The sequence below is a fragment of the Neolamprologus multifasciatus genome, chromosome 23 (assembly GCF_963576455.1).
Source record: "Neolamprologus multifasciatus chromosome 23, fNeoMul1.2, whole genome shotgun sequence".
NCBI classification, from domain to species: Eukaryota; Metazoa; Chordata; class Actinopteri; order Cichliformes; family Cichlidae; genus Neolamprologus; species Neolamprologus multifasciatus.
The window spans coordinates 39,619,310-39,631,615 of record NC_140460.1 but is presented as its reverse complement, the minus strand read 5'-3'; the positions used below and the strand labels follow the sequence as shown (position 1 = coordinate 39,631,615).

Here is a 12,306-nt window from a genome sequence, read left to right as displayed (position 1 = left end):
TTTCACTCTTTGCTGCGTTTGCTGCAGCTGCAGTGAACATGGTGCCGTTTGCCTTTAAGAAAGTTGTGCACAAAGGCTTTTTCTCTAGCAGACAGCTGTGTGGCTAAAAGTCAGATCACCTCCTCCCATCATTTTTTACCACCTCAGTCACACTGGACTGAAACAAGAGTGAAACTAGGAAGAATCAGAGTTTGTCCAGTGACTGCACTGATTTTCTTCATATTCACAAACTGATTCTAAGTAGTTGCATCAGCCAGCTAATCACCCGGACACTGAGCGTCCAACACGCTCCCTGAAGGGAAACGATTACATCCTCCAAACAATCACAATCTGTCTCTGAATGACTGGAATTATTCTCTGATTTGTGAATAACTGGAATTTATCAATGCAGACACGTTGCCAACATGATGAAGTCAGTCTGAGTCGCATCTCTTTGGCTAACTTAACTCAAGTGGTTGCCGACTATTCTGGTTATATTCCCATATAACAGCAGGGTTGCTGAGCACCTCTGTCACTCTGCACTTATGTTCCCAGTTCTCTTTTGTGGAGGAATTTTCCAGGAATTCCTGGGACCAGCTTTCCATGAGAGACCCGATCAGGAGCGACTGTCCTGGACACTCCCAGCATCACAGGGACTCACAAACCTGTCTACCACAGTGAGAAGACTGATGGGAGATGCAGCCTTAACACACTGGGTTTCACAAGTCCTTGGAGGCAGCTCACTAAATTCACAGGCTGCATCCTCCTGAGGACCCGGCCTTCAAGGTCTACGTGGGCCGGGTCCTCCAAAGGTCGGGTAGGCGGGAAGTGAGCGGCTGTGACGGTCTGGCCTTCAGATCCACGTCACCGCTGTCTCGGTGGAGTTTAATAAAGTCAGCCGTCTGCTCCTTGCTATCTAAAATATAACAGGACACTGGAGGAAACTCTCGACCGTCTCACACTTCTGTTTAATTAGTTTTCTGTTTGACGTTTATTCAGCTGTGTGAAAACTGTAACTTCAGCCAAACCAAACAAACAACACTGAAAAAAGCCAAATGATAACATTTTCACGTTATCTAAGTGACTTATATATCATGTTTAAACCTGAATAGCCAAAGGCCGTGGGGGTCCAAAAAACAATGTGCCGGGAGTCCGCTGTTCTCGCCGGCTCTAATGACCCTCGACCTCCCGGTTAGCTATCAAGATGGTGGGTAACAGACGTCGCCAAAAACGTCAGAGCACTTTTGCAAATATGTGATATCTTGACGAACCGAGCAGATATTTGAAGTTTACACTCCTACATTCTCAAACAGGAGCCCCAGCAGAGATAGATGGCTGGCGCGGCTCTCCGGAGCCCCCAGTCAGAGCAGATGCAGGGCCAGCAGGTGTGGAGACCCCTGGCTGAGGCAGCTGAAGCTGTGGGTGGCAGTCAGCCAGCTCAGGATGCCTTTTGGGCTGCAGCAGCATAAAATCCTCAGCAGGCTGGGTAAGCTTGCGTGAGCTCTCTGTGGAGGCTGTTGCAGCTGAGATGGCTCACCCGAGCGGTGCAAACTTAGTTACCTTCAAGGCTCCAGAGTCAGCTGAGGTCAGCAGTTCGGCCTCTGGGGAGGCCCTGGGGAGGTTACAATCCCTGGAACAGCCAGATCTCTACAACCAGAAACAGTCTTTGCATGTGCAGCTTCAGAACCAGACTTGAAGTTCCAGTTAGTGTCCGATGTCCCAGAAACACTCAGGTGCTCACTGAGCAATCTCTTGAGGCCAACACTCAGAAAATCCATCAGTCTTTGGCTGAGCCTTTGTGGGAACATTTATCGTCTGTGCTGGAAAGGTGGAAACATCTGGGAGATGCAGCCTTAACACACTGGGTTTCACAAGTCCTTGGAGGCAGCTCACTAAACTCAGGGATGCAGACAAAATCAGCACTTGCAGGAACACAATGTGCCCTCTCACAATGAGCTTGGAAGCATAAACTGAGTTTTCCTCACTGACTGTTTTAGACAGTATTGTGGGAGCAACACAAAAAGCAGCTTCAGCTGGAAACACACAGTTTAGTGTCTTTGCTGCTCGCTTTAAGTCACAATAAACAGAAAACTCATTGTGTCTCATGTCAGAATCAAATCACTCATATACAGGAAAGGAAGAGGCGGAGCTTATTTCCTGCAGGGAGAGGTTAGCAGTCTGTGTCTTTCTCATTTCTGACTCCTAAAGAGGTGAAAAACACAGGCTGTTATTGGCTGGCTGACACTGGGATTAATGTCCTTGAAGCCAGCAGTCTTTAATGTCCAGGTTCAGAACGGGCAGGTGAAAAACAGTCCTTTATGTTCTCTGATGTTCAATAAACTGTCCTGATTACTGAGGGAGCAGAGAAAGTGTCTCCATCACTCACCACAGCTGGATGCTCTGAAATCCTGGAATCCAGCTGTGGAGAGGAGCGCCGGCGGCGTGGACGCAGTTTAGTAATCAGGGAACGGGAGACAGGAGGGAAACACAGCTGGGACCAATTACACACATGAGACAGGAAACAGTAACACAGGACTGTCAAAGTAAAACAGGAAATATAACACAGAGTCCAAAGTAAGGAGACGTGGGACACAGTGAAGACACAGAAACAGAAACCAGAACTATAATCACAAAACAAACTCAGAAACATAAAGAGTGAATCAGCTGATTCAGTGTTTGTGACAAAAACATTGGATCCTGGTTAATAAGTTTGATTTGTTTGTTTCTGTATTATTTTGTGTATCGTTCTTATGAGCTGTTGTTTTTTCAGTGAAATATTATTTCATTGTTTTAAGCTTTTTGTTGACTTTGAAGTGCTTAAGTTGATATTTTTGAACATTTAATTTGTTCGATTATTGTCGAGTCGATAAAGCTGTCAAACGCACAGCTGCTTCCAGCATGGCCAGAGGAGAGGTGGCCGAGCAGATGCACAACACACACAGCTCACAGGTTTGCATTTCTATATATTGCAGATGTTGCAGAAATTGACAGTAAAGAACTCAGAGATCCAGCGCTGTCTCCTGCCCCTTATTTATACACCACAACACAACGACAGGCGTAACTCACACAAACAGGTAACATGAGGCTCAGATGCTTTGGACATGTTCACATATACTGGACACAGAATGATGAAGATGGAGCTGCAGGAAGGAGGAAAAGAGGAAAAACACAGAAAAGATTCACAGATGTGGTGAAAAAGGACACGACAGGTTCTGTTTGTTAGTTTGGTTTTTCTTTATTTGGTAAAGATTCAGAAATAAAGAGAAGATCACATGTTTGAATATTATATTAATGTTCTGTAATTACAACAAGTTGTAAAATCTTTCCAGAGTGAGACAGAGACTGTGCAGAGACTGTAGAAGGACAGAGCAGCAGCAGAGCAGTCCAGATACACTGATGATCCTCTGTCAGATCCAGAGGGACACACAGGGGTGATGCTGGACTCTACATTGTGTCTGACAGTGGAGCTGTTCTCAGAGCAGTTCACTCTGCAGCACTGACAGTCATCTGCACTTCATTCCTCTGTCAGTCACTGCTGGATGAAGCTCTCCTCTCCACCTCCCAGTAACATGGCCCAGTCAGAGCGTCTCTACACACAAGCTGCTGCTGCTTCAACCTCTCTGGATCATCAGGACACAGCTGCTCCTCTCTCAGCACACACGCCGTCCTGTTTACCATCATCAGCTCCACCTGCAGAGAGAAGGAGGAAGAGCAGAGGAGATAAACGAGTGTTTCCAGAGACTCTTCATCAGCTGTCAGTCAGTGATGCAGCACATCCAGTATAAAGAGCAGCAGGGACTTCAGTGCTGGGACTGTACTAGGACTCATTGTTGCTTCACTTTTTCTAATCTTTGGATTTTTATTGAAGTTGCTGAAAATGTTTTTCCCTCCTAGTTTGAGTTTGGACTTTCATTCATTAGAAGAACCTTGGTGTGTCCACTCTGAGCTCTGTAGGAACCCCAACAACAAGCCCAACAATCCAGATGGACGGTTCCAGCTGTTAACTGGAGGAATTCCATCCAAACATCTGCTCTCACTAAATTCTTCCTCACCTACAGACTGTGTTCTTCACTGCTTTAAACTTGGAAATCAATGCAGTCATTGGTCTGCGTGCTGCTTTGTTCAGAGAGCTGATTGGCTGTTGACAGTGTTTGATCAGAGCGTGTCAGCCGTTACTATGGTGACCATAAAAGTGAGAAACAGGAAGTGTTTGTGTCCAATCCTGAAGCCTGTCACCGTTCTCCTCTCACAGCTTCACTGAGAAGCTGCAGCTTTACAGGAAACACTGGATCTTTGTTTCATACTGACTGTGTTTAGTACAATACTGCTGACAGCACCACCCACTCACTCCATCACTCTACTTACACCAGAGTCTCCAGTCTGTAGCCTGGACTCTGCTTAAGATCAGACAGCTGCTTCACATCTGGATCCTTCAGGTTGTTTAGATAAAGGTTCAGCTCTCTCAGATGGGAGGGGTTGGACTTCAGTGCTGCTGCCAGATAATCACAGCTGATCTTTGACAAACCACAGTCCCACAATCTGTATAAAGAATGAAAGATGTAAGTTTATTAGACAAAGTGCTTGAAATCATTCAGTGTTTCATCATCTGTTCAGAGCTGAAGAAGGTTCAGAATGTAGAAGTTTAGAAAATGGAAACTCCAAACAGCTGAAGCCAACAGGAAGCAGCTTCAAACAGGAAACTGTGCAGAGTTTCAGACTATATGTCCTGATGCAGCCAGTTGGATTTTGGAGATTTGAATCTCTGTTCTGTGACTAAGTCCTTGAATCATTTCTTCCAGTTGGTCCAACAAGACAGACTAAGTATTGGACATGTGTTGTGGCTCCATTAGGGGAGCTTCTAAATGTGATGTGATGGCCCCTCTGGGTCTGTCAGGTCACAGCACTGAAGAGAGCTCAAACTGGGCACACAGTTGTTCCAGTCTGGACCAAAGACTCTATACTGGGACTGAGGGACTGCTTTGACTGCACCCACTGGGACTTTTTAAAGGCTCATGTTCTCACTTAGATCATCGATTTCTACTGACATTTCTTTCTGGGAAAAATGGGGATTACTTTGGAAACAGGAAGTATTTTCCCCAATAAGCAGCCCTGGATTAGTAAATCACTCCAACATGTTCTCAGGCAGAAGAAGCTGTCTTGTTATGAGGGAGAGAAGAAAAAGACTGAGGCACAGAAACTTGTTGAAAGAGAGATAAAGCAGCTAAAATCAGGTGTAAAAGTAAAGCAGAGGATGAGCTGAATAAAGGACACTCAAGGCTGGCTTGGAAAGGAATGAAGTCCATGGTGGGGATGCAGAACAAGGAGCAAAGATGAATGTGATGCTGAATCAGCAGAAGACTTGGACTCATTTGATTCCAGCTTTGATATCATTGATTTCAATGAAGAGCTTTGTGATTGTAGCAAAGGGCTGGTAGCTCTGAGAGTCCCACTGATGAGGTGTTTGTGTGGAAAACTCTTAGTGGGACCAAAGAGAGAAAAAGCCCTGGTCCTGATGCTGTGGGAGGGAAATGATTGAAGTGTGCTGTGAGGAACTGACTGGGAGATTTTCACACATTTTCCAGTCCTCCTTGGAACAACAGGAAGTTCCCAGCATATGGAAACAAAGGTTAAGTGTCCTATGGCACTCAGTGATGATGGTGCTGTGGCCCCACCACCTCCACCTCTTTGTAAAGGAACTAACTGTAATCTGAAGCTTCAAATGGAACTAAGACTTCCTCCACTAGGTGGCAGTGTCTGATGAGAAAGTGTTAGTGGAGCTGGCCTGGAGTCAGAAACAGGAAGATGCAGGATTTGTGCTGAAATGGGGAAAAGTGGTTAGCACTAGTGCCTTAAAGCAAGAAGGTTGTAGGTTGAAGCTTGTTGGTCAGCTGGGCCTTTCTGTGGAGGTTGGATGTTCTCCCACAGTCCAATGAAATGCTGCTTAGGTTCATTGGTGCTTCTAAATTGGCTGTAGGTGTGGATGTGAGAGAGTGCTTCTCTGTCTCTCTCTCTGTTGGCCCTGTGATGGACTGCTCACCTGTGCAGGTGGACCACACCTCTTAACCTATGACAGCTAGGGCACAGGCTGCAGCCCTGTGAGCCTAAGCTGAATAAACAGTTAGCAAAAATGATCCATAGATGGCCTGAAATCCCCCAGTTAGCAGTTTGGTAGATAGCTATGACATGCTAATCCCATCGAGCAGCTGTATTCTACCTGTAAGCTGATCCCTGCTGAGCCAAAGCACTTTTTCATATACAAATTACAACCTTTAATAGAAACCTATTGGTCAGCATCTTATTAGCCTGCTGTTAGCTTCATTCCACAGAAAACTGAGAGAAACTAACAGAGTTGATAAAGAATAAAGAGAAATGTGCTGATTTAAAGCCTTTGAAGTGCTTCAGATGATCTCTGTCCACTTCTGTCCACTCATTCATTCATGTAAGCTTTCTAATGCAGCTTTGATCTTCACAGTCTGCTTTATGAAACTCATTCTAACCCTGAATGTCAGAGTGTTCCGCCTTCTCTTTCCCATCATTCATGCTGGCAGTGGAGGAGATTTGGATGTTGGACTGAGTTTTGGATGATGTGTGTATGTTTGTGTTGGACTGCTGTCTGTAAAGCAAACGCACATTTTGCTTTGGATTTCAGTGTCAGACAGACTTTAAGGTGGAATGAAGAGTTTGAGAGTTACACAGTGAATTTTCCAGTGGAGGATTTTTCTTCTTCTTTGAAGGTTTGAAATGTGAACATTGTTCTGCTGCAGTCAATGGACTAAACCAGAGAAGAAGAAAACAGACTTTACCATGAAGATCCTCAGTGTGGATCAGTATATTATCAGCCTGATGTCTGCAGTTTAGTGTCAGCACAACTTTCACATCATATTCATCTCAGCACAACTAAAACATGCTGACTGACCTCAGAGTTTCAAGTTTACATCCTGGACTCTCCAGGAAACCACACAGATGCTTCACTCCTGGATCCTGCAGGTTGTTCTTAGTCGACGACAAGTACTCATTACTCAGGTGCAGCTTTCTCAGATGGGAGGGGTTGGACTTCAGTGCTGCTGCCAGATAATCACAGCTGATCTCTGACAAACCACAGCTCATCAATCTGTATAAAGAATGAAAGATGTAAGTTTATTAGACAAAGTGCTTGAAATCATTCAGTGTTTCATCATCTGTTCAGAGCTGAAGAAGGTTCAGAATGTAGAAGTTTAGAAAATGGAAACTCCAAACAGCTGAAGCCAACAGGAAGTAGCATCAAACAAACACAACAAGAGAAAAAACTCTGAATGTTTCACATTAAAGTCGCATATTTCTCATAAAAACAGGAAAAAGACTTGAAAAAGTCGTGTTTTTCCTTCCAGGAACCACATGGCTTCACTTTTAAAGGTGAAGTGTGAAAGAAATGGACATATTTGAAGTCCAACACCTTTTTCCAGTCACATTATTAAAGCAGACAAACTACAAGCTCATTTTCATTCCAACAAGTCATCTTCTGACCTGGACTAACAACACTGGTCTCTATGTGCAGCTGGCTGTGAGACCAGTGCTCAGGGAGTGTCTACAAAGTGCAACACTGAAAGAACATCACACACTCATTTGCTTCCAGCACTTTCACACAAACATCTACTGTCATTATTGTCACCAAACTCTGTGGATCCTTTATTGCAAATTCAAATGGGATCAAATGGTCAGACAAAAGAGGGTTATGAGGAAATATGATGAAATGTTGTGTATTAGCAGCAAGTTATTGAATCATTTTCCTCAGAAACCAAACAAAATGATTGACAAACATGTTTTTACAAACTCAGTGTTGGACTTGGATCAGCAGGATAAGCTGATGTTTAAAGGCATTTGAGTCTCGCTGTATGAGAGTCCAGTTATTACTCAATATTTATGGATGATGTTCTTTCAGTGTTGCACTTTGTAGACGCTCCCTGAGCCTCACAGCCAGCTGCACATGGACCAGCTGACATTACCCAGCATTAGAGGCGGCTGTAAAAAATTAATGTTCCCATTTAAATGGTTTTAATTTGAATAAAACGATGTTGATTCATTCAATCCTGAATCGATGTTTAATATAAATGTATTTTGCCAGAATCTCAGGTTAAAGCTCACAAACTATTTCAACAAGCAGCAAACAGCTAAAACAGTAAATGAGAGCAGCTAAACACACAAAGATGGAAACACAGAGCGTGGATCGTTCACTCGACGGCACGTACACGGACACGCCGTCGGGGCTGAAAGTGGACAGCTCACAGATCCTGAAGCTGCAGGTTTCATCTGTCTCCAACCAAAACTGAGTGAACCAGCAGCAAAAGAAGATCCAAACTCTGCTTCACGTTTGATAAATATGCTCATGAATTCTCTCTGACTTTGGCTGTTCCTGCCTGCACAGCTCTCTCTCTCTCAGTGTACTCCAAGAACAGCTTCAAACATCTGTTTCTGCATCATTCACTGTTTATTAGCCACCAGTCTGCTGTTGTGTTCAGTGCTGTCGGCCTCTGACAGTAAAGCCTCATTTCTGCTGTTCCATGGAAACTTTTTAAAATGATGACAGATTACAAACTCTCAGCTGTGTCTGTAATCAAACCTCTGTAACTTTGCTTCACTTCAGCAGCATCAGGTCATGTTCACACGTTGATTCATGGTTTGATTCAGTTTTTTATCGACTGCAGAATATTTTGAAGGTTATCTGCTATAAAAAGCCAGAAGAGGAAAATCTGCTTCATGTGTTTCTGTTTGATCCTCAGTGACTTTGACACAAAGGCCTCTGCTGTGATGATCACACCTCTGATCAAGTCTCACAGTGTCACAACTGATAAATGATCAGAGTTAGAATATTTCTGACTGTCTGCTGTGTGCCATGACCTTTGACCTGCTAAAGACAGTCAGCTGTGGATTATTCATTGTTGTGTCTGATACTTAGAACTGTGAGGAAGAAGCTACACAGTTAATCAGGGTCCCCTCTCTCTGAATTAGGAAAGGTGGGCAGGCCGCGTGTGGGCGGCGGGCCATACGTTGAGTATCACTGTTTGAAATGTGAACATTGTTCTGCTGCAGTCAATTGACTAAACCAGAGAAGAAGAAAACAGACTTTACCATGAAGATCCTCAGTGTGGATCAGTATAATATCAGTCTGATGTCTGCAGTTGAGTGTCAGCACAACTTTCACATCATATTCATCTCAGCACAACTAAAACATGCTGACTGACCCCAGAGTTTCAAGTTTACATCCTGGACTCTCCAGGAAACCACACAGATGCTTCACTCCTGGATCCTGCAGGTTGTTCTTGTACAGGTCCAGCTGTCTCAGATGGGAGGGGTTGGACTTCAGTGCTGCTGCCAGATAATCACAGCTGATCTTTGACAAACCACAGTCCATCAATCTGTATAAAGAATGAAAGATGTAAGTTTATTAGACAACGTGCTTGAAATCATTTAGTGTTTCATCATCTGTTCAGAGCTGAAGAAGGTTCAGAATGTAGAAGTTTAGAAAATGGAAACTCCAAACAGCTGAAGCCAACAGGAAGCAGCTTCAAACAAACACAACAAGAGAAAAAACTCTCAATGTTTCACATTAAAGTTGTACATTTCTCATAAAAACAGGAAAAAGACTTGAAAAAGTCGTGTTTTTCCTTCCAGGAACCACATGGCTTCACTTTTAAAGGTGAAGTGTGAAAGAAATGGACATATTGAAATCAATGACATCAAAGCTGGAATCAAATGAGTCCAAGTCTTCTGCTGATTCAGCATCAAATTCATCTTTGCTCCTTGTTCTGCATCCCCACCATAAATATAAAGAGGCAAAACTCACATTTTCCAAAATCCTCTTTAAGCTTCGACAATAAAGGAAGATCGTTTTATACAAGTCTTTGTGGTTTTCTTGTCACCCAGATGCCCGAGTACTTAAACTTGTTATAGCTGGGTTTAAAAGGGGCTAAAACACACAAAATTCTCCAGTTGTCGTACAGATAGACTTTGCCTCGCTCTTCCCAAAATTCACTTTATATCCAGAAATTGTCCCAAATTCCTTAAGTATGCATTAAGGTGAACTTGAGGCTCTTAAAGGTGCCTATAAAAAAATGTATTACCGTAATTGTCGGGCTATAAGCCGCTACTTTTTGCACAAGCTTTGAACCCTGCGGCTTTTCTATGGATTGTCCATGATTTTTGTGATATCGTAAGAGGATTTGTTTTGTTTGTTCCGCTGTCGTACGGCACTACGTTGCCTGGCAGAAGGATCGGGGTTCAAGAGTGGTATGTTGGTCACATGTCCGTCCGCCAGGCAACGTAGTGCCGTATGAAGGCGCGCGAAAAACAAACTTCAAAGTAGCGCTACCCGTTCAGCGTGAGGCGTGGAATATGAGCGGCGATAAACTTGTGAAAAGCAAGTTATGCCCAACTCCACCGGTGGATTCTGACAGCGTGGAAAAGTGTGAAAACATCCACGATCACCAACGGATTTCGAAGGGCTGGACTGCTGCATGATGGAGAGGAGGACACCGCCACAGCCCTTCTGAGGGTGTTCGACTCTGACACTGACAACGAGGATTTGTTTGGTTTTGAAAGTGACAACGAAGGAGAGAAGCGGAGAGCGGAGGACGTAGCCATCCTGAGCCTGTTCGTATCCGACACTGGAGAAGAGGACTTTGGTGGTTTTAGTGCGCAGGAAGAAGAGAAAGATGGTGGTGAATGACTGACTTTTCTTCTTGTTAAAGCCGTGTCACTGCACCTGAGCCTAAAAGGTAGTCCGAATCTATTTTTCTGGTGTGCTGTAGGTTATTGTTATGTACTACATTTGTTACTAATTTATGAAGCACAGTACATGTTTCGTACTTGTAATTACTGCTACTTGTACATATACCTAAAAAGTTATGCAAATATGTACCCATAACTTGTTTTTCAAAATATTAATAAAAGGGGTGTGTCTCCAAACAGCCATCTCTTTCCTGACAATTGGCTTTGTGCATATTCTCTTACATATGATAAGTCAACACTGAAACACCTGCGGCTTTAAGTCAGGTGCGGCTAATGTATGTACAAAACAGGATTTTCCCCTGATTTTAGCTTGTGCGGCTAATATTCGGGTGCACTTTGTAGTCCGGGAAATACGGTATTATTATTATTGTAAGTCTATCCAAAAGTTTGTGGAGGCTATTCGATGGGTTGGAAATAAATAAAATCATGTCGTCGGCATAAAGAGAGACTTCATGTTCGATACCACCTCGATGTTTTCTCTCAACACAAACACATTGTCTCAGAGCAACAACTAGCGGTTCAATGGCAAAAAGGAGACAGAGGGCATCCCTGTCCTGGGGGACAGATTATTGTTAGTCCGGACAGCTGTTAGAGGGGAGCAATTTATCCAAGATACAATTTATCCAAGATACAAAATTAAAGACACATTTTTTAAGCGTATAAAAAAAATCCTATCTCACCCGATCCAACGCCTTTTTTGCGTCAAGCCAAATTAGAGTTTCCAATGTATCACCTTTAACATGGGTATAAATTATATTTAATAGAGCTCTAATGTTAAACAAAGTGCCTAATAAAGCCCGTCTGGTCTGGTGAAATAATGGAGGACAAATACTTATGTAAGCAACGGGCCAACACTTGAGCCAGGATCTTGGTGTCTGTGACCTGAGGGCGACTGTGGCTCAGGGGGTTGGGAAGCGTATCTGTAACCAGAAGGTCGCCGGTTCGATCCCCGGCTCTCTGTCCTGGTCGTTGTGTCCTTGGGCAAGACACTTTACCCTACCGCCTACTGGTGTTGGCCAGAGGGGCCGATGGCGCAATATGGCAGCCTCGCTTCTGTCAGTCTGTCAGCTGTGGCTACAACTGTAGCTGCCTCCACCAGTGTGTGAATGTGAGAGTGAATGAGTGGCATTGTAAAGCGCTTTGGGTGCCTTGAAAAGCTCTATATAAATCTTTTATATTCTGTGTTGAACAAAGATATTAAACGACATGAACGACAATCTAAATGGTCTTTTTCCTGTTTTACAATTAAACACATCACTGCTTGATGCATTGTTGGAGGCAACGACTGTGAGAGGAAGGATTCTTCAAAAGTGGATTTTAACAGTGAATTCAGTCGGTCAGAAAACTTTATGAAAGAATCAGATGGATACCCGTCGGGGCAGCAGATTTTCCAGACTGCATGCTCCGTACGGCCGTTTCAATTTCAACATTAGAGACAGGTTCCTCCAGACTAGCGATCACATCTTCTCCCAAGGAGGGAATATCAAAAATCTTATTGAAATCATTGTGGATCTCAAGGATAGTTTGGTTGTCTGTAGACCTTATTCCCTGGTCATTGTAGAT

At 43.8% G+C, this 12,306-nt stretch overlaps 1 protein-coding gene across 1 annotated transcript in view; it reads right to left on the bottom strand.

Moving 5' to 3' along the window:
- Nucleotides 1-12,306, bottom strand: part of LOC146492294 (NACHT, LRR and PYD domains-containing protein 3-like) — a 227,877-nt gene that overhangs the window by 170,121 nt on the left and 45,450 nt on the right. The window lies entirely within an intron of this gene.